Source organism: Palaemon carinicauda, chromosome 21, assembly GCF_036898095.1.
Source record: "Palaemon carinicauda isolate YSFRI2023 chromosome 21, ASM3689809v2, whole genome shotgun sequence".
NCBI classification, from domain to species: Eukaryota; Metazoa; Arthropoda; class Malacostraca; order Decapoda; family Palaemonidae; genus Palaemon; species Palaemon carinicauda.
Window position 1 is genome coordinate 19,437,771 of NC_090745.1, and position 20,106 is coordinate 19,457,876.

Genomic DNA, 20,106 nt, shown 5'->3' on the forward strand with positions numbered 1-20,106 from the left:
TAGTTCCATAAACGTATAATTAAAATTGAAATCCTCGGCATCAGTAAAACGTGAAACTACATAGAATGATAACATTATAAGATTGCAAGTCGTGGAATATCCGAGACTGATATATAATACAATGTAGTGTCAAGTTTAAAAATTGAGATTTGTAAGGACAGTATGTGTGAGAAATATTATAAGCCTGTAATCACAATCTATCATGGAAATGTACCATCAATATAGGTAATGCTATATATCAATAATTTTAATGTTAAAAGAATTTCGTTTAATTAATTCTCGGCTATATTTGCTGTGTCTTTAATTTTATTTTTTTTATTAATAAATATGCATTTACAATTCTTACAATTAATAATATTGTATATACATCAATATATATTTACATGAATAAATTTTGTAATTAACATAATCGTTTGTCGTTAATTCTCTGATTAGGCCTAACGAGTTCAAGATATGCTTTTACTTTTACTTTTAGGGGTTTATTTCTCTCCCTCCACCAGACACTAGAGTCTGTTCAGGGAGGCCTTGATGTGTGAAAATAATTTCTTTCCACTTTATGTTTTGCTCTGTATCTTTTCAGTTATTCGCTAGCATTTGTATTCAGGCTTAATCGTTTTCAGGTCACTTTTATAACACTTTCTAAAAAGATGAATCTTCAGGTTTTTCTTGAAACCTGTCACATTTTTGCTATTCTTGACATCAAGTGGAAAGTCGTTGAAGAGTCTCGGTGCAGCATAACAGAAAGTTCTTCCTCCTATTGCATGATTCACACTAATTTCGAATAGTCTATATGGGTCGTCAGCCTGTCTAACTCTTACAGCAGCGCTAGTAGCTTGAGGGTAATTTTGAATACCGAATGTCGTTCTTCCAATAACAGGCCTAATAGTGTTTTTTTTTTTTTTTTTTTTTTTTTTTTTTTTTTTTAACTTGGTACAATAGTAGGTTGCCATTATGTTCATGTTGAGCATGTGTTTCTTTCCTTGTTCATTTTTTTGGAGGCATCGTAACGTGGTCCTATTTACAGTGTGCCTTACGTGGCATTCTGTTTATAGTACTAAAGCCTTCTTGTAACGTCCTTCTCCCTGTATTTCTATTTTCATTTGGCTTTCATTTTGATCCTTAACTACTGAACTCTGAAACTTCAGTAAGTTTGCTCAAGTTTTCACCTTTTTTTTTTTAATACTAATCTTAGCAATGTTACTCGGTGGTCTTGTTATGCCAAGATATTAAAAGGATACTCCTGTGTAGAGAAGAGAATGTAATCTCTTAAAATACTTCGTAGTAATCGTCTCTTGACTTAGCACTCTTATTGCCAAACTTACGCTCTCCGATTTGGCAAGTCCTGTTTATTGTATGACCGGTAGTTCATCACATCCGTCAGAATGTTTACAATTAGGTCCCTTTTTTAAACTATCTGCCGGAGGTTGCCGTTTCCCTTCATGGAGTATAACTCATCTTTAATTTTTGAAATGCTTTAATCAGTTTCATGTTTTGCAAAGATAATTAGAAAAACACTCTAGTGCAGACCTCCACCACGGAAACTTATTTCTCGACCTTGACTTTGACCTTTGATCTAGGACTTTCAAAATCGAATCATTTCCACGTCTCAACATAATAATGAATCCCTGAAAGTTTCACTATATGAGTAAAATTGTGGTCAGGAAGTTATTCACAAACAAACTGATAACAGGGATGAAAACATAGCCTCCTTCCAACTTCGTTGGCAAGGTAAAACGTATGCGGACGAAAATTGGCCGGATGACGTCACAGAAACCCTTTATTTAATGTCACTATCCGCTTTAAAGATCTCGGTGCGTCATTATCAAATCAAATCAACTCTTTATTTAAAATATTTTGCATTGGGTACTCTACAATCAATATTCGCAAATACACATTCGCTTAAGATGAAATCATAAACAAAACAATGAGTAAAATCGACTCACCAATAGTAAATATTGAACATACTGAAATAGCGAATATCCATTGTGCATTAAAACTTGAGCTACCATTTTGGAGTTTAAAATGTACTTTATCCATTGAATAACTGGGGAAAAGCTCTTCAACAGAGAAAACTTTATATGAAGAACAAAAGGTTGATTTAGAAATATATTAGCACAAAGGGAAAACTCCCAGTTAATGTACTGGATACATTATGATGCAGTTATACAGAAAAAAAATTAGAGTTTAGGCTTCCTTTTGCTAGTCACTTTACGTTGTAATTTATTTAATATCTGTATTTCATATACAGCAGAATATATTTTTTTATTTATGCTTTTTTTAACTAACTTCTCTTCTGTCAGTGTTATCCTTGAAGTTTTTATATAATTCTGTCTCTAATTTTCGTTTCTTTTCCTGTCATTCAAATGTAGTTGAACGTCCTCTAAGGAAATCTGACAGTATAACCCTTAGGAAATGATAAGATTAGGAAATAATAATCCTCAATGACATTTTATTACATAGAGTATTGGAAATTTTCGGTCCCCTTGCCCTTTATTGGCTCAGATTCACATCCTTATTGAAAATTCACTCCAAAACCTTGTGGAAATTATGTTCTATGTCGTGAAAATTTGTGTATCCTAATTTCTTTACGGAACTTGACTTCTTACCATAACCATAAAGTTGATGGACTTTGATGCTTATGGAGGTGTAGACCCAAATGGCATTTTTCCTTTGTTTGTTATAAAGACAGCAGATTTCTTAGCTCCAAAGTTATCTGTTATTTTGCGCAAATTAGCAAGAAGAGGAGCTTTTAGCACTTGTTGGAGAATTGGTAATGTTACTCCTCTATGTAAATGTTTTTGTGGTAGCTCAAGTCCCACTGATTACCGCCCAATTTCCATAACTCCCATATTATCTTAAGTTTTTGAACGTCTTCTGGCAAAACGTCTTAATAGGTTTGCTGAAGGTAATCATCTATTCCCTAGTTTGCAATTTGGTTTTCGTAAAGGCCTTGGAGCATGTGATGCCCTTCTTACAATCTCCAATGCTGTACAGAAATCCCTTGATTGTGGTCAGGAAGTTCGTATGATTGGCCTTGATTTTAGTGCTGCCTTTGACCGTGTTAATCATGAGGCCCTTGTTTTCAAACTGAAACAGTTGGGAGTGGGTGGGTCGGTTCTTAGCATTATTGTTGATTCTTTAAGTAATAGATCTCAAAGAGTTGTTGATGGGCACCATAGTGAGTATAGGAATGTGATATCCGGTGTTCCACAGGATAGTGTTCTTGGCTCATTACTTTTCATACTATATACACATGGCATGTGGTTTGGCCTAGAAAACAAGCTTGTTGCATATGCAGATGATGATACTCTCTTTGCATCAATTCCATCCCCTGAATGTAGATCTGGGGTTGGTGAATCCCTTAATAGAGATTTAGCTAAAATTAGTGCATGGTGCAAATTATGTGGTATGAAGTTGAATCCTAATATAACTCAATGTAAGTAGGTCAAGGACGGTGGCTCCTCAACATCCGGATCTCGGTATTGATAATGTTTCTTTAAATTTGTATGTCTCTTTTAAAATTCTAGGTGTGATTCTCGACAGCAAATTTACTTTTGAGAAACACATTAGGTCTGTGTCTTCTTCAATTGCACAAAAAAATTGGCTTATTGAGAAAGTCTTTTAAGATTTTCGGTGATCAATCTATTCTGAAGAAAAATTTAATTCTTTCATTCTACCTTGTTTTGAGTATTGTTCTCCTGTCTGGTGTTCAGCTGCTGATTCTCATCTTAATTTGTTAGACAGAAACTTATGGTCTATTATATTTCTTATTCCTGATCTAGTTATTAATCTTTGGCACCGTCGTTCAATCTCTGACCATTCTTTACATTCAGATCTCCCTGGACAATTTATCCTGTTAGTAAGACTAGGCAGGCAGTTAATTCTAATAGCCAGGCCTTCTCCATCATGAGGCTCAATACTGCACAGTATTCTAGAAGTTTTATTTCAGCTGTTACCAAGTCGTGGAATGATCTTCCTAATCGGGTAGTTGAATCAGTAGAACTTCAAAAGTTCAAAGTTGGAGCAAATGTTTTTATGTTGACCAGGCTGACATGAGTTTTTTTATAGTTTATATATGACATATAGGTTTTTTGAAGTTGTGAATAGTTTATATAGGACATATAATATGTATTAACGTTGTTACTGTTTTTATAATGATTTATTTTTAATTTATTCTCATCATTTATTTATTTCCTTATTTCCTTTCCTCACTGGGCTATTTTTCCCTATTGGAGCCCTTGGGCGTATAGCAGCTTGCTTTTCCAACTAGGGTTGTAGCTTGGCTAGTAGTAGTAGTAATAGTAGTAATAATAATAATAATGGGTATTTGGCTTATGCCCAAATTCCAATGAAAATCCTTTACAGTAAGTCTTTCACTTATTCAAATAAGTGAAATTACAAATAAAGATAAGTGTGAATAGAAAAGTGGAATATCATAGGTACGATAACATTTTGTTTTTCTTCAATACCACTAGTATACTCAATTGACATACAATAATGCTCTGACTAAGTATTTCTGTGACATGGAAATAGCCCATCTCCCTTATATAATTAAGAGCTTGTGTCTGGTTATATATATATATATATATATATATATATATATATATATATATATATATATATATATATATATATATATATATATATATATATATATATATATACATATATATATACATGTATATATATATATATATGTATATATATATATTTATATATATATATATATTATATATTTATATATATATATATATATATATATATATATATATATATATTTATATATATATTTATATATATATATATTTATATATATATATATTTATATATATATGTATATATATATATTTATATATATATATATATATATATATATATATATATATATATATTTATATATATATATGTATATATATATGTATGCATATTTATATATATATATATGCGTGTGTGTGTTTTTTTTTTTCTTCTGTAACGCTCAGAAGGGGGAGAGGTGGTAAGGGTTCAATATGTGGGTGTGTGTAGTGTGTACATATCTGTATAACTATTTAGACGAAATTTTTGTCGGCTCCGGTACACTATTGCATATTTTTCTCCTAAAAGAGGAAAAATCAATTAGAATAAATAGTCAACCGAAAAGAAGCCGACGTTCAAAGCTGACTCATGCCGTCATCACGGTATAATATACCTAGACCGCTGTAGTAATGTATCAGAGTTCTTGTGGTTTGTTTTGGATCCCCTATCTTGAGATCGAAGGCCTCTCCGTTCATATGTCAAAGGTCAATGTCGATTTGTTGAAAATGTTTTTCTCCACGGGAGCTTGCATTATGCTTATTTTATCTTGCAACATCATCACGAAACTGGATGGAAAATACAGATTTTGCAGAGATGTTTTCTACTGTTAAATGTTTAGAAAACAGAATTGGAATTTCAATTAATTTCTTCTCTTGAATGATTTATTGATGCCTAAGGGTTTTAATGGAGAATATGATTATATTCTCCCGCAGCACTCCCATGAATTTTTTTTTTACTCATTTTGAAATCAGGTCTATAATGGAGAAGTAATGCATCATCAGACAGAATATTATGGATGGGGAAAAAACTTTTTTTTTTCTGCGGACAGATCTTGTTTATTCATCCAAGCATTTCCATTTGTTATCACTATTATATTATATATATTTCCTTTGGGTGGTGTTTTTCTTTTATTGGCAAGGTTGGAAGAGTTACTCAGACTCACTATGTTTTAATTTTATCTTTCGTTGGATTTTTGTGTAAGTATATTAAAAGATATGCATAGTGCAAACAATCAGAAAAATAATGTTGCCATTTGCCCAGAGTCCCATGTGGCCGCCATCTTGGATTTTACAAGACTATGGGGGTCCAGGCAATGGCTGCCGAGGACTCAGTAGGTGGACATATATGCTCCCCCAAATCTGCCATTCTTATCTCACAAGGATGGTGAGGTTGCAGACAACTAAAGAGTTTGAGCGGTACTCGAACTCCAGTCTCGCGATCACCAGGCAAGGACGTTCACCTCACTGTCATTTCGTTTGACATGGTTCTTTATACGTCTTTATGCGAAGGTGGCCCAACTGCTAGATGCCAGACCTGACGGGAAATGCACAGTTGTCCCACGACGGAAAGAGATACATGCTATCATGGCTGCCCTCTGCGCTTTTGGTGTAAACATATTCTTTATTATTATTATTATTATTATTATTATTATTATTATTATTATTAATATTATTATTATTATTATTATTGTTATTATTATTATTACTAGCCAAGCTACAACCCTAGTTGGAAAAGCAAGATGCTATAAGCCCAAGGGCTCCAACAGAGAAAAATAGCCCAGTGAGGAAAGGAAATAAGGAAATAAATAAATGATGAGAATAAATTAACAATATATCATTCTAAAAGCAGTAACAGCATCAAAACAGATATGTCCTATATAAACTATTAACAACGTCATTACAGATATGTCATATATAAACATTAATTTTGCATTGGTATGATTAACCTTTTAATTGTCAATAAGATAATACTTAATGTGCATAATTTTAATTAGAATTTATGTCGACTAATTTTTCAAAAAAATTTCCGGAATTTTTAAATTGCTTCCAAATGTACGTAAAATCTCAAAATAAATAATCACGTCATTCTCTGAAGACGGAAGTAACGGAGTAATACAAGTGAACAACGCAAACAGTTGGGCGATGCTCAAAACTGCCAGTCGTTCACGTCTTTATTCTTTTGCAGTTCTGAACGATTTTGAATAGAATATATTTTTCATCTAAATAAGCAAGGATTTTGATTTGAAATTTTTTTTTGAATACTCATGAAAGTTAACAGATTCCACAAATTATTTCTAGTTATTACTGGGCAATCTCGGTTCTTTTACATTTTCCCTTCAGTTAAAATTCAAAGTAAATTTTTTTTTAACTTTTAGGAGATCTTGCGTGAGTCATAATTTCAGCCGTTTATCGTGCGTGTTGTAACCAAGGCCAACAGAATATAACAGGTCAGCCCACAACTGGCGCAGGTGGGTAGGGTTTCTGACTAATCAACACCAAGTGACCAATTGCGTCGCAGTAGGGACGTCATTGACAAGCATTCCTCTCTCTCTCTCTCTCTCTCTCTCTCTCTCTCTCTCTCTCTGGGTTGCAGAATTGCAAGAGCCTGTGCTTGCCCAGAAGGGCCAGGCAATCTTCAACAACAATCTCTCTCTCTCTCTCTCTCTCTCTCTCTCTCTCTCTCTCTCTCTCTCTCTCTCTCTCTCTCTCTCTTACCAGCCTCTTTAAAGGCCACATGCACAGGAGTTGGGCATTTTTTCTTTTTTGTTTCTCACTCAATAAAAGAAAACAAAGACTCCAGAGATATTACCACATCATATGCTAAAGTGCTTGACCCACAGTCACTACTAACTTCGTGAACACTTTTTTCCCCCTAGTGCTTTGGTAGATGGACTGTGGTAACAAGCCATCGATAGCCTGGAGCCACAGTCCAGATCTTTGTAAAGGGGGTTGTCCGCCACAACTTTTGTAGCTGAGCATTTACGTTGTTGTTGTTGTTATTTACAATATCAAAATATAAGAAAGGTCTATTTATAGTAAACATTATAGAACTAAAAAATTGTTTTATATAAAGTTTTAACGTCTTTGATTTTTGTCTTAATTGTTATTTACCTATATGTTTTTTTGTTGCAAACTTCTTCCCAAGAGGTGGGGGGGGGGGGTTTCCCTGTCCGAACCCGAGGACGAGGACCCGGGCCTGGCTACGCCTCTGACCACAGTCCTGACTCCTGCCCCACATGGTTCCGACCGCATGGTTTGCCAATTACGAGCTATTCATCCTGCTCGAAAGGCAAATCTTTTGATCGCAATAATTAAATAATGATTTGAATTCGGAGGCTGTCGTGGCAAATGGTGGAATCGTGAGCTTGTGTGTGGGCCCTGTGGGGTGGGGGCGTGGTTGCCACAAATAAGTTATTCGCTCTAGCCACTCGGGTTGTGTGACGTCACGGTTTATTGCTCGCTTGGTTCTCGAAAGCACGATTTCTTCTTCTTCTGGCGCCGTATTTGGGCATCCAAGGGTGGGACATGGTAAACAAGAATAATCTGGATTTTGCTGCTAAGTGCTTTTGGGCATTTTGTCTGCATTCTTTGTAGTGTAGAGAGTCGTGCAGAAATTTAACTAGCTTCAGGTTATTTTTTCGCAACATCAATTTGAGACCACTTGTTTTGTATCAACGATTTTGCTATCGTGTGTAAAGATGCATTTCAAACGAATGAACTTATGTTCCTTTATTATGTTCTCAATGAGTCTGCCTCGTGTTTTTAAAGTTTTAGTAATAATTTTTGTATTAGCCATTCGGCATCATTATTTTGTTCTATGAAATATAAGAGAATCGTCGTCTGTTTAGTGTTTTGTAAACACTGTGCTTTCTAGGTTTCCTATTGATCATAAATTTTGGGACGATATTATATTCCAACGTGAAGGGTGGCTCCAGAGAGAAGATAATAGTTACTGGCACATACAATATCTGAAGCCAACTCCATTTTGGAGAAATGAAATATATCTTACGACTAAATTCTTCCTAAAAGCTCGAAAATAAGAATCCAATTATTGCTATTATTACGATACAAAATCCCAATTCAATTACTATAATCATTTTACAATGAATTTTACCACACCGAATTCTTCATATAGTTAACAGTACAACTTTTGTTTTAACTTCAGATATATCTTCATATCCTGTATGGTGAATTTATATAAGATTGTAAGCGAAGTTTTACTGCATCTAACCATTTATTTTCTGCAGTTTGAACAGTGCTGTTGATTACTTTAATCTAACCATAACTATCATAGTCCAGCTTGATTTTACCTTGATCTCATTTTGTCAAAATTCTAACATACCTCCTTTTGACCTGCCGCTCTGTAAAATGTCATAAATTGGTGCACCCTTTATTGATGAATACAGTTAATGACGTTTCTAAAAGCACAGCCTACTCTCATATCAAAATCACATTTAGAGAATAGTGAACTTAATTATGTAAACTAAGAAAATAGTAAATACAGTAACGACATTAAAGATGCATATTTTCAGATCATTAAGTTTTTTATTATTCTGTTACTGGGAGTTCATCCGTGCAAGAGCAATCGGAAGAATGTGGCAGTGACCCTTTTCGACTTATATCGGAACAACCTCATCAATTATAGGGTAAATGATTGCTATGATTTTGATACATTGAACAAGTCCTCAGCAAATATGCTTAAAGTTTAGACAATAGCCAATTTTTTTGTGACAATTGAGAAAACTTTTTCCCATTTTTATCTTTACTCAACTTATTCCAATCTGAACTGATCACTCCTGACTTTGTGGAAGAGTATGGTATTCTATTATGCTCAGAAACTTTGCTTTCTCAAATGAGGCACTCGTCCAAACTTCATATTCCAGTTTTCAAGAAGCTAGTAATTTTGAAATGGGACGCCATTCTTAGAACAAGGAAAATGACGGTGTATATTAGGACAGATTACTCTGCTTTTCATAAGTCCTGCCATGAATGTGGATGTCATGAAATTCAGGTCATAAAAGTTTGTGGCAGGCATAACCGCTTTTATTTTGTTTCATTTATTGGAACCCAGACGTGGACGATCCTCTGTTAGATTGTTATCTTACCACTATAGCTAAGGTACAAGAGGAGGATAAAATGGCCCCTCCTTTTATTTTTTTATTTTTTTTTCTTTTTTTTTCTTTTTTTTCTTTTTTTTTTCGACATCATTGGGAGCGATTAAATTCTGTTCCTCATACTAATTGTCTTGGCTCAAAAATATTGGAGATGCCTCTGAATCAGGTTTTGAACAATTCATGAGTGAAGCTACTCCCAGGTTTGTAACTGCATGGACCTAGTATACATTAACTCCCTTGGTGTTATACTGTAACAAGTAAAGTTGGTTCTCCAGTTGGGATGGCTGATCGTGCCTTGGTTTCGTTAGTGATTAAGACTGAGCAGCCTGTCCCTAATGTGTCGTACTCATGTAAGGTATATTTAAAATCTCAAGCAAAGTGGAATGATATTTTGCTTGATCTTTTTCATTTGAAATTGTCACAGTTGTATAAGTGTTGAGCCAGTCATTCTCTTGAATGAGTCTGATGAAATTAATTGATAGGCGTATACCTTCTAGTGTACTCAGATACCTAGTGAAAGACAAACTCCGGTTCAGTGATGATAGTAGATGTGATTATTTGGAGAGAAAAGAGGCTTGTCATCTCTAGAAGGGTAATAGATCAGATTTGGCTGGGAAAAATTATACTCGGATAAGATCTGTAGCTTAAAGTTTATGCTTTAACTGAAAATAAAGATAATTTGACCATAAAAAACCCCTTTCTAGTACAACCTAGGAACATAAAAAATGGTGGACCTTCTTTAAATCGGAACTCTTTGATGTAGACCTAACAGTTTCTCCTCTGCTTAAACTAGATGGCTCTGTCACTCACTGTCCAAAGGAGAACGCAATCCTTTTGGTTGATGTGTTTGATAGTAAGCAGAGTACAGTAATAAAAAACTTTATCCTCCTCATCCCTGTTTTCCTGAGACTAAACTGACTAGTTTGGCTTTGCGATCCCTTAAAATTAAAACACTCTTTATGGACCTGTTGTTGTGCGTGTAGACCCAAATGTCAATTTTTTTTTTTATAAAGACTGCTGATTTCTTAGCTCCTAAGTTGTTTGTTATTTTTTTGCAAGTTAGCAAGAAGAGGTTTCTTTTGCACTTTTTGAAGAATTGGTAATGTTACTCCATTAGGTAATTGTGTTTGTGATAGCTCTAGCCCAGCTGATTACTGCCCAATTTCCACAACCCCCACATTATCTAAAGTTTTATAGAATATCTTTTACAAAACGCCTTAATAGGTATGCTGAAGGTAATAATCTGTTCCCTAGTTTGCAATTGGCTTTTTAAAGGGGTTTGGAGTCAGTGATGCTCTTCTTAAAATTTCCAATGCTGTGCTTAAATAATTTAACTGTGGTCATGAAGTTCGTATGATTGGTCTTGATTTTATTACTGCCTATGGTCGTGTTAATCATTTGGGAGTTGTAGTGTGTTTTCTTAACATCATATGGAATTCTTAAGTAATAGATCGCAGAGTTGTTGTTGATGGGCACTATAGTGAGTATAGGAATGTAATATCTTGTGTTCCTCAGGGTAGTGTTCTTGGAATATTACTTTTCTCACTAAATACTCGTTATATTTAGTTTGGACCTTGAAAACAAACTTGTTGCATATATAAAGGATGTTACTCTTTATGCATCAGTTCAATATCCCTGATATAGAACTGGTGTTGCTGAATCCCTTGATAGAGATCTAGCTAGAATTAATGCCTTGTGTAAATTATGGGGTATGGAGTTGAGCACTAACAAAACTCAGAGTAGGTTTGTATGTGGGATGAGGACAGTGGCTTCTCAACATCCAGATTTATGCATTGATAATGTTTTTTTAACTCTTTACAACTCCTTTAAATTTCAGGTGTGATTCTTGATTGCAAATTTACTTTTGAGAAACATACTCGGTCACTTTCTTCTTCAATTAGACAGAAAATTGGCTTATTGTGAGTCATTTAAGATGTTTGGTGATGAATCTATTTTGAAGAAATGTTTTGATTATTTCATTCTACCTTGTCTTGACTATTGTTTTCTTGTCTGATGTTCAGCTGCTGATTCTCATCTTAAAATCGTTTAACAAAAACTTGCGGTCTATTAAATTTCTTGTTCCTGATCTTGATATTAATTTCTGACACTGTTGTTCAGTTAGTCCTAATGTATGTTGTATAAGAATTTTCATAATTCTGACCATCTTTTTCATTTAGATCTTCCCAGACTGTAGTACTAGGCATGCTGTTAATTCTAAAAGTCTTGCTTTCTCCATCATAGGCTCAAGACTACACAGTAGTCTGGAAGTTTTCTTCCAGCTGTGACTAGATTGTGAAATGATAATAATCTGGCAGTTGAATCAGTGGAACTTCAAAAGTTTAAACTTGCAGGAAATGTTTTCATATTGACATTAGTCTCTTAATAGTTTAATTTCAACATTGTTACTGATCTTCAAATATTTTATATTTATTAATTAATTCTCATATATAGTTTATTTCCTTTTTCCTCTCATCACTGGGCTATTTTCCCTGTTGGAGCCCTTGGCCTTGTAGCATCCTGCTTTTCCAACTAGGATTGTAGTTTAGTTTGTAATAATGATAATGATAAAAAGTGCGAGTAATCCATATCTATTTGATGTATATGTTTAACATTTCTGTTAGTTTTTATTTATTCATTTGAACAGTTCCCCAATAATTTTGTAAAATTCTTCCACTTATTTAGACGTTGAAAAGCTCTAAATTATAGAATCCTTATTATACAATATGAATAAAAAAAACCAGGAAGTAACCTTGCTTTTTGAAAGCATAAGCATGTTTCGAGATATGTTACAAATACATTTTAAAAATTTGATTTGTCAGTAATGGATGTAAGTGCATGGAACCTTACAACATACAGGAAATGAATAATTAATAAGTAAAATAAGACAATTACTTTCAGTCCTCGATAGTATAGTGGTGAGTATCCCCGCCTGTCACGCGGGAGGCCGGGGTTCGATTCCCCGTCGGGGAGGTACAAATGCTTTTGAAAGATTTGACATACTGCCCAGGACCTGCGTTATATACATTGTCATTATGGTTTCGTACCACATAGGGAGTCCCTCCTTACAGTTTCTTCATAGCATTATTTTCACTTAAGGAATTCTTTCATAATGCTTCTTTTCACAAACGGACACTCCCTTTTTTTAAATCCACATTGTGAGTTTCTCTCTTTGGTTTCTATTCCCAAGGGGATCCTTTTCCTTACGGTTTCTTTTCAGTTTGACAGAGTTCTTTTCGTTTATTTTCACTCAGGCAGTTCCGTATGGTTTATTTTCACCTTGAAGTACCTCCATTTGGTTCCTTTTCACTTAGAGAGTACCTTCTTGTGGTTTCTTTTCACTCACGGGGTTCCTTTTTATAGTTTCTTTTAATTTAGGGGTTATCTTTTGGTTTCTTTTCACTTAGGAGTTTCCCTTTATGGCTTATTTTCACGTAGTGATTTTCTTCTTAAAGTTTCTTTTCACATAGTGAGTTCTTATATATGAGATCTCTGCACTCAAAAAATTCCATGCGATGGATTCTTTTCATTTTAGGAGTTCGTCTTTATGGTTTCTTTTTACTCAAGGTTTCGTCCTTATGGTTTCACGAGGCAAATAACATTCCCATCAATTCAGTCACTTTTTTAAAAGTTGTGGTGTTTACAGAAAATATTTACAGAAAATATTTCGGGGCACTTTGAATAGGGGCCTGTAATCAAAAGAAATTTTTTATTATTTTTTAAAGCAAAATCTTTTTACTTAAGATTTCGTCCTTATGGGTTCCTTTTACTCAAGATTTCGTTCTTATGGTTTCTTTTAGCTCAAGATTTCGTCCTTAGGTTTTATATTTACTCAAGATTTTATCCTTAGGGTTTATTTTTACTCAAAATTTCGTACTTATGGTTTCTTTTTACTCAAGATTTTGTCCTTAAGGTTTATTTTTACTCAAAATTTCGTCCCTATGGTTTCTTTTTGCTTAAGTTTTCTTCCCTTTGGTTTCTTTTTACTCAAGATTTCGTTCTTATGGTTTCTTTTTGCTTAAATTTTCTTCCCTATGGTTTCTTTTTACTCAAGATTTCGTCCTTATGTTTTCGTTTTACTCAAGATTTCGTCCCCATGGTTTCTTTTTGCTCAAGTTTTCTTCCCTTTGGTTTCATTTTACTCGAGATTTCGTCCTTATGGTTTTTTTTTCAAGTTTTGACTTTATGATTTCTTTTTAGTCATGATTTCCTCCTTATGGTTTTTTTACTCAAGATGTCGTCCTTATCTTTATTTTTACTCAAGATTTCGTCATTGTGTTTTCTTTTTACTCAAGATTTCGTCCTTATGGATTTTTAGTCAAGATTTCGTCCTTATGGTTTATTTTTACTCAAGATTTCGTCCTTATGGTTTTTTAGTCAAGATTTCGTCCTTATGGTTTCTTTTTACTCACGATTTCGTTCTTGTGGTTTCTTTTTACTCAAGATTTCGTCCTTTTGGTTTCTTTTTACGCAAGATTTCGTCCTTGTGGTATCTATATGTTGGTGTGAGAATGTTATACGCACACATTCGTTGTTCTGTCTCATATCTCTTCAATGTGATATAGAATTATTTAGAGTTGTAGGTTACTTCTTGAAATAAGTCAAAATTAAATTAACTTTAAACAAATTTATTGTTAACTCCATCACTGGAGTATGGATGGTTTGGTCGGAAGACCATTCCGTTTGAAAAGATAAGAAGAACTGCTAAAACATAGGTTTGCGATGATAACATTACATTAGTTATCTCAGCATTTATTACAAATATGATCACAGAGGATTATAATCGGAAGCCATCTGTTTCCGGGTAGAGATCAAAAGGTCAACTGTTTCTCACGGGATGCTTGTGATATGTTGACTATACATAACAATGCAATGATTTAGCTTGGTCTTACTTTCGCATTCTTTTATGGCTTGTCGTTCACACACTCCCAACTCTCCAATGATCCCTTGGGTCATGGGTTTATAATGTATTATCATTACATATACTCAAGATTTCGTCCCTATGGTTTGTCTGTACTCAAGATTTCATCTTTTTGGTTTCTTTATACCCAAGATTTCGTCCTTGTGGTTTCTTTATACTCTAGATTTCGTCCCTATGGTTTCTTTTACTCAAGATTTCGTCCTTAAGGTTTCTTTGTACTCTAGATTTCGTCCCTATGGTTTCTTTTTACTCAAGATTTCATCCTATTGGTTTCTTTATACTCAAGATTTCGTCCTTGTGGTTTCTTTATACTCTGGATTTCGTCCCTATGGTTTCTTTTTACTCAAGATTTCATCCTTTTGATTTCTTTATACTCAAGATTTCGTCCTTGTGGTTTCTTTATACTCTAGATTTCGTCCCTATGGTTTCTTTTACTCAAGATTTCGTCCTTATGGTTTATTTTTACTCAAGATTCGTCCTTGTGGTTTCTTTATACTCTAGATTTCGTCCCTATGGTTTCTTTTACTCAAGATTTCGTCCTTATGGTTTATTTTTACTCCGGATTCGTCCTTGTGGTTTCTTTTTACTCAAGATTCGTCCTTATGGTTTCTTTATATTCAAGAAGATTTCGTCCCTATTTTTTTTTACTCAAGATTTCATACTTGTGTTTTCTTTTACTCAGGATTTCGTCGTCCTTATGTTTTTTTACTCAAGATTTTGTCCTTGGGTTTTTTTTTTACTCAAGTTTTCGTCTTATGGTTTCTTTTTACTCAAGATCTTGCCTTTATGGTTTCTCTTTACCCAAGATGTCGTCTTTGTGGTTTCTTTTTATTCAGTATTTTTGTCCTATGGTTTCTTTTTATTCAAGATTTCGTCCATATGGTTTTTTATTCAAGATTTCGTCCTTATGGTTTTTAATTCTAGATATCGTCCATATGGTTTTTTACTTAGATCTCGTTTTCTTTTCTTTTTTAGAATTCGTCTTTATGGTTTTTTTTTTTTTTTTTACTGAAGATTTCGCCCTTATAGTTTCTTTTAATCAAGATTTCGTCCTTATGGTTCTTTTCACTTAAGAGTAACTCCTCATGTCTTTTTTCAGTAAAGGGATTCCTCTTTGCGGTTTAATTACTTACGTCCCTTGTCGTGGGATAATTAGACATCGGAACATACGTTTTTGGCACTTAATTCCAAAAGGTTTAGGAATCCACTTGCACAACGAGATACTCTCAGACGTTTTACTGTTTTTTTTTTCTTTTTTTTAAGGTTCGAATGGTACTAAAATCAATTCTGGGCAAGTAGGCCTAAGGCTTTGTTGCTCTGTCAATATTCTGCAATTACACTGTGATGGAAAGATACTGTCACCCATACGACTTAAGACATGTTACTTTTAAGAAAGTCCAATATGATCTCGCACAACAATTTATAAGTCATTATACTTCTACAAAGGCCAATGATGTCATTGTATAAAACTAATATATACATCTTCATGCTTTCTATGCAAGGTTTGGGACGCATATATGGAGGTTTTTTTTTCTTTTTTCTTTTTTTTGAACTAAGGGAGTTTCACTATATGGGTACCTTTCACTTAGGGAACTCCTCAATATTAATTTTCACTTAAATAGTTCCTTTTATGGCTTATTTTTACTAAAGAAGTTTGTCTTTCTGGTTTCTATTTACTTAGGTCTTCTTACATTTTATTAGTAAGGGAGTTGCTCCTTGTGGTTTTTGACTCACATGACACTCATCATAGACAAATACCTTTAGATTTAATTTGTAGTTCACCTTTGTTATTTTAGTTATTTTTTTTTTTACCACGGGTGGATTCAACAAAATCCCTTATAGAGGGAAGTTTGCAGTACTTCCAATTCTCTTTGAAGGTTTCAACCTGACGCATTTTCCAATGGATGTTTTCAACTCTTCGTTTTTCTTGAGAAGGTTTTAATGTGATTCCTTTTCAAGGGGAATTTGCTGTGCTGTCTTTCTTAAAGATTGTTTTCAACTCTGTCGATGTGTGTAAAGTTAAAATAAGAAACAACAACATATAGAAATGGGTAAAAGCTAAAGATGAAATATAAGAAGGCTGTCATATTTGTTTTTGACATTAACATTATTTAGCTCTGATTTTGTGAAAATGTTAACTTAGCCCTCGTTTAAACTACAAAAGCTATAGAAAGTCTAAACTTTAAACTTTTTATTTCAAATAAGTAAAAGAAAAATACGTTTTCAAAGAAGAATCTTACAATGAGAGTTGTTTGAAAGATGGTTTGATTTCTCATAGAGTCCTGAAGATAGGAATGGAGAAGTCAATTGGTAATATCTGACTTTAGAAATGCTCATGACGCGTCCCTCGAGTAGTCCTCGATAGTATAGTGGTGAGTATCCCCGCCTGTCACGCGGGAGGCCGGGGTTCGATTCCCCGTCGGGGAGATGAAAAGTTTTGGAAGGCTGATAGGATTTGTATGAGCTGTTATTACATACAAATAAGTTATCCAGGGGTTATTTCTAGCAGTTGGCTAATTGGGAACAACTCTGGCCGATTTTTGCATCCCCATTAACAGCACGTCAGTTCTCCAAAATTAGTTTTACCTCCCCGACGGGGAATCGAACCCCGGCCTCCCGCGTGACAGGCGGGGATACTCACCACTATACTATCGAGGACTGTTTTCTTTATAGCTGTTTAGCTTGGGAGTATTTTGGTTCAATTTAAAGACCTTTAAAAGTCTTGTTTATAGTTTATTTTTATATTTATCTTGCTTTTGTGAAAGTAACTTCTCTTAGGTCAAAGATAGATGGCGTCTGAAGAGCGAGGCATGTATTCTTTACCTTTGGATTAAGTGCACATATTAGATTGATTAGATATGACTTGGTTCATTTTTAATATAAAAGATATGTCTCCCCGACGGGGAATCGAACCCCGGCCTCCCGCGTGACAGGCGGGGATACTCACCACTATACTATCGAGGACTGATTGTAAGTAATATGCACTAAGTATTTGGCTCTCGCTTAGGGACCGGTTTATCCCCACTTACGCTTGTATGTTACTCATTTATATAAAGAACTTTCAACATATTTTGGAATATAATTTTTTCCAGAAAGCAAGATAACTCTATAGAAGGTATAGTAGGGTAAGGCAATTTTGGACAAGTGAGACAAAAATTGGACAGATGCAATATCTCTAAAACTATTTATAATTTTCAAAAACTATAATGCTGTTAGAAATTCCCCAACCTTCTACTTTATGAATATTTTTATGTTTGGTTTTGAAAAAGTATTAAATACCACTAGAAAAATTGTTGAATATGGGTGTCCAATAATTGCCTCGCCTTCATTTTAGGGCTTCTCAAAAATAATACTAGAAATTATTATTTCTTAAAAAAAAATTAGTAGATGATACTAAAGGAAGGTTTAAAATAAAAAAAATAATGAAAAAATCTGGAATATCTAGTGTCCAATTTTGCCTCACCTCTAAAAATGGTGAGGCAATTTTGGACACGAATGAAAAAAACAGCTAGTTCATAATAAGTTATTAAGTAATAGATTTTGTAATTTTCTTATCTTTTATATTCTTATATGTATCTATATATTTTCTTAATAATTTTAACCAAAAATGATAGTTATTTGAAAATATTTTTGACCATTTACTTTAAGAGAAAAAATATTGATTTGTAAAAAACGGAAAAAGATAAAGGATTTCTTTTAAAAGAAGATATTAATAAAACCTATTACTAATGAAAAAATATGTACAATACAAAACCTGAAATGAAAGTGAACAATTCAATATATATTATAGCCATATACGTAACAAAAAAAAAAAAAAATGCCTGAATATAAGTCTTGTCTATTTCCTTTTTTGAATGCTCAAAAAACTGCTTCTGTTCTTTTATAGATGGCACTAACCATTTTCGTTAAGGCCTGGGTCTCATAAATAAAGGACCTTTAATTACATCTGTTATTTGAAAAAAGGTATGTATCCGTTTGGTGCTCTGGATACTCCTCTACCCCTGATGCCTGGCAGATGATCTTAGTGGAGTTAGTATGGACCGGCAGGGGTCACTTGCCTTAGTTAGGCACTGCGCATCACAAGGAACTGGCTGTCCTTTGATGACTCTAACCAACGAATCCTCTATGGATTTAATCTTTCTTTGAAAAGCGAAAATGAAAGAATGGCCCCCCGTACCGGGCGTTGCAGGGTGCTAAGAATCTCCCGGTTAATAAATACAAAAGAAAAATTGAAAATTGGTAATTGGAATGTCAGAAACATGAATCAGATTTGGAAGTTACAGCAAGTAGAGAATGAATTTATGAGTTATAGTTTGGATATCTTAGCCCTAAGTGATACACGTTGTAAAAGGATTGGTAAAGAACTCACACCAAGGCAATACATATATCTACTCAGGAAGAACAGATGGAATTGGAAGAGAAGTGGTAGGAATGACGACATCGAGAGCAGAAAAGTCATTAATGGAATGAAGAGCTGTATATAGCAGATGGTCACTTGCAAAGTTTAAATCAAAGCAGTGCAATATGAGTATTATAGTTAACTATGCACCAATAAATGATTCCCCTGAAGACAGGAAAGATGAATACTATAAGAAATTGCAGTGTGTACCAGATGAGATCCTAGAGAGAGATATGAAAATTGTGATTGGTGACTTCAATGCTAAAGTTGGAAGGAATAATCGAGGTATAGAGAATGTGATGGGTGTTGAGGGTCTTGGTGAAGTTGCAAATGAAAATGGGGCAGATTTTATAAGTTTTTGTTCAACAAACAATCTTATTATTAGAGATATTCTTTTCCAGCACAAGGACATCCACAAATATACATGGGCTTCATCATATGGCAATTACAAAAATCAAATAGATCACATAGCCATTGATAAAGAGAGAGGGAGGACTCTGAGAAGTGTAAGAAGCTATAGAGGTGCAAATATTGGTAGTGACCACTATCTCCTCTTGCTACACTGAAATTAAAACCGAATGCACCCAACAGAAATGTAGATAAAATATCTAGGTTTGATACAACTAAGCTTCTAGAGGATGAGGAGAGAAATCTTTGCAATTGAATGTAAGAATCGATTTGCAGTTTTAGAGACTTTAGGAGACAAATAGCAAACTATTAACGAATGATACTTGGGATACTATAAAAAGGAGACAAAGATAGAAGTTGATTGTGGAATTTTTTGAGGAAGTAATGAAAATTGCAAGGTAGAGCATGCTAAGCATTCCAGTATTGATAGTGAGGTCAAAAGAAAAGCCATAAATGACTGGAGTGAATATTTAGACAGGAAAGCAGATGAGTCTGATAAAGCTATGGATTCAGGGAGTGACTATGGTATAAGAATTGTACATAGAATTATTATAGAAATCTCTACGGGAGCAAAGAAGAAGAAGCATATACCCATCAAAAAGAGATGGAGCTGTTATAACAACAGAAGATGAAGAAAGGCAACGTTGGATGGAACACTTTAGTGGGGTCACGAATAGGAGATATAAAGGGAAT

General features: G+C 34.1%; 1 protein-coding gene and 2 non-coding genes across 3 annotated transcripts in view; 1 reads left to right on the forward strand and 2 right to left on the reverse strand.

Moving 5' to 3' along the window:
• LOC137614639 (uncharacterized) overlaps nt 1–20,106 on the forward strand; it is a 375,918-nt gene that overhangs the window by 21,940 nt on the left and 333,872 nt on the right. The gene's annotated exons all lie outside the window — the stretch shown is intronic.
• On the reverse strand, nt 17,193–17,264 carry TRNAD-GUC (transfer RNA aspartic acid (anticodon GUC)). Its single transcript has one exon. It is a non-coding gene; the product is annotated as a tRNA-Asp (tRNA).
• Nucleotides 17,499–17,570, reverse strand: TRNAD-GUC (transfer RNA aspartic acid (anticodon GUC)). Its single transcript has one exon. It is a non-coding gene; the product is annotated as a tRNA-Asp (tRNA).